The sequence below is a fragment of the Bos indicus x Bos taurus genome, chromosome X (assembly GCF_003369695.1).
Source record: "Bos indicus x Bos taurus breed Angus x Brahman F1 hybrid chromosome X, Bos_hybrid_MaternalHap_v2.0, whole genome shotgun sequence".
Lineage (NCBI taxonomy): Eukaryota > Metazoa > Chordata > Mammalia > Artiodactyla > Bovidae > Bos > Bos indicus x Bos taurus.
The window spans coordinates 44,331,271-44,334,430 of NC_040105.1; the positions used below are offsets into that span (position 1 = coordinate 44,331,271).

Consider the following 3,160-nt stretch of genomic DNA (forward strand, 5'->3'; position numbering starts at 1 on the left):
TTTATGTATGATGCAGGGCACTCAAAGCCAGTGCTCTGTGACAACCTGGAGGGATAGGGTGGGAATGGGGTTTCAGGATGGGGGAGGCACATGTATACCTATGGCCAATTCATGTTGATATATGGAAAAAACCATCACAATATTGTAAAGTAATTATCCTGAAGTTAAAACAAAAAAGTAAATTAAACAAATAAAAATAAGGTCTTTATTAAAAAAAGAAATTCAAAACACTTGACACCTGATGTTGGTGACAACTTTACAATTGGCATTGCTACCCTATTTATATAGTTTCTGAAAACGAGGAAGAAAAATCCATCCTAATTTTCAGCAGCAGAAAATTTTAAAAATCCAGAATTATCAAGGCAAAATTTACTAAGATTAGCCCTAAAAGCTGAAATAAAATCATGCCCCAGGTACTTCATCTTTCATAATCTGTTACTGAAGAGATTTTAAGAGAGTCAGGATCTGGTCTAGTATAGAAATAGGGCCAAATGGCTTCTAAAAGAATCCTTAAAAGTATAGAGAAGAGTTCTATCATTCATATTATAAAATGGAAACCACACTCAACTAGGTCCAGAAATGTCACGGTCTTTGTAGACTGGGACCTGGGGACCGGAGTCGATGAGAAGAGGGACGCAGGGGACCCAAGTCTCGAGTGAAACAAGGGTTCTTTATTTGCAGAAATGCATGTTTATATATCTTCATACAAGACAGCTTTAGGCAGTAAAAAAAAATGAGCAAAAACAAAGCCAAGCAAATAACAATCTTTAAAGGGCCAGAAAGCATTCCATATCCTGAGTAAGACGGGCAAAACAGAATAGATTACCTTTAAGTAAAATTTTGGTCACTGAAGGGAGTCCCTGAAAGGAATCCAAGCAGGTGCCCTTTCTCATGATCTCAGTTCTGAGAACTGCGTGCAGCTCTGCTTGTTCCTGTTTTCCAGGAACTGATAAGGAATAGAGAATCCTTGAGAAACGAAGAGAATAACATATTGGATCCCTTAAAGTTGAAAGTCCCGACACAGAAAAATGCCTATTTTGCTGGGTCTTATTACTGGCAGAAGCTGGCTGTCTTAGGATGCATTGCACCTTAAGTGCTGTCAACATATCTCCCAGCTGCCTGGACTCTATCTTGAACTAGCTGATTCCACCAGTTCCTAGGAAGACTATCCTAACACACACTCAATGTCCATTTAGTTTTGTTTTCCACTTCTACTTCCCAGTAATGCCTGCCATAATTAAATCTCTTAGAACCCAGGATAGCAGGGCAGAGATGAAATCTCCTTAAGTTATAACAAAGATTTTGTCTTTTTTCTTTCCCTGTTGCACACTTTTTCTATCCTCAGAGACAATAAGCCTAGGGTAAGCAATTTCAAGGTCTAGAATCACATCTACTCATAATGGTTTGATAATTTTGCCCAGGCCAGAATATTGTGAGGAATACTGAATCCATATTTCTTTAATTGAAATGAGAAGGTGTCAGGGTATTTTAGGTTTTGATACCTGTAGTGGGATAGTCATAGCATGTATCAGGAATCCCAGTTCTGACTGCACAAACTTGCCCTCTCCCTCCCTCAGTAGATGTTTTAATGTGGAAACATGATCTGAAAATGTTATGGAGTTTTCATTTAGTGTTGTTAAAATATGCACCCCTTCATTTTGTACCTGCTTATATGCAGAGTACATCATGAGAAATGCTGGACTGGAAGAAACACAAGCTGGAATCAAGATTGCCGGGAGAAATATCAATAACCTCAGATATGCAGATGACACCACCCTTATGGCAGAAAGTGAAGAGGAACTCAAAATCCTCTTGATGAAGGTGAAAGTGGAGAGTGAAAAAGTTGGCTTAAAGCTCAACATTCAGAAAATGAAGATCATGGCATCTGGCCCATCACTTCATGGGAAATAGATGGGGAAACAGTGGAAACAGTGTCAGACTTTATTTTTTTGGGCTCCAAAATCACAGCAGATGGTGACTGCAGCCATGAAATTAAAAGACGCTTACTCCTTGGAAGGAAAGTTATGACCAACCTAGATAGCATATTCAAAAGCAGAGACATTACTTTGCCAACAAAGGTTTGTCTAGTCAAGGCTATGGTTTTTCCAGTAGTCATGTATGGATGTGAGAGTTGGACTGTGAAGAAGGCTGAACACTGAAGAATTGATGCTTTTGAACTGTGGTGTTGGAGAAGACTCTTGAGAGTCCCTTGGACTGCAAGGAGATCCAAGCAGTCCATTCTGAAGGAGATCAGCCCTGGGATTTCTTTGGAAGGACTGATGCTAAAGCTGAAACTCCAGTACTTTGGCCACCTCATGTGAAGAGTTGACTCATTGGAAAAGACTGATGCTGGGAGGGATTGGAGGCAAGAGGAGAAGGGGATGAGAGAGGATGAGATGGCTGGATGGCATCACGGACTCAATGGACGTGAGTCTGAGTGAACTCTGGGAGTTGGTGATGGACAGGGAGGCCTGGCGTGCTGTGATTCATGGGGTCGCAAGAAGTTGGACACAACTGAGCAACTCAACTGAACTGAACTGAATAGCCCCTTGCTTATTCTATACAAATAGTTTAAATTGCTCAAATTCAGAATTTATTTCTTCTCCCCTATTCTCTACATTCTTTTCCAGTTCCACTTATTTGCTGGTTTGCAGAGTTATCACTTTTTAAATCCATTTTACATTGCTCTTGGAGGGCTCCATGCTACAACGGAATGAAGTTCTGATACCCACTACAACATGGGTGAACCTTGAAAATATTATGCTAAGTGAAATAAACCAGACACAAAAGGACAAATATTGCATGGTTCCAATTATTTGAAATATGTAGAATAGGCAAGTTTATGGAGATAGAAAGTAGATTAGAAGTTACCAGGGGCTGAGGGGAAAGTGGAATGGGGAGCTATTGTTTAATGGTTACAGAGTTTCTGTTGCTTCCCAGATGGTGCTAGTAGTAAAGAATCCACCTGCCAATGTAGGAGACCCAAGAGACTCAAGTTCGATCCCTGGGCTGTGAAGATTCTCTGGAGAAGAGCATGACAACCCAATTCAGTATTCATGAGAATACTGGAGAATCCTATGGACAGAGGAGCCTGGCAGTCTACAGTCCATAGGGTCGCAAGAGTTGGATACGACTGAAGCAACTTAGCACGCACAGAGTT

At 40.6% G+C, this 3,160-nt stretch overlaps 1 pseudogene; it reads right to left on the reverse strand.

Annotated features, from left to right (window-relative positions):
• Positions 1 to 418: 418 nt before the first annotated feature.
• Positions 419 to 2,702, reverse strand: LOC113887025 (annotated as a pseudogene).
• Between the last annotated feature and the right edge of the window lie 458 nt (positions 2,703 to 3,160).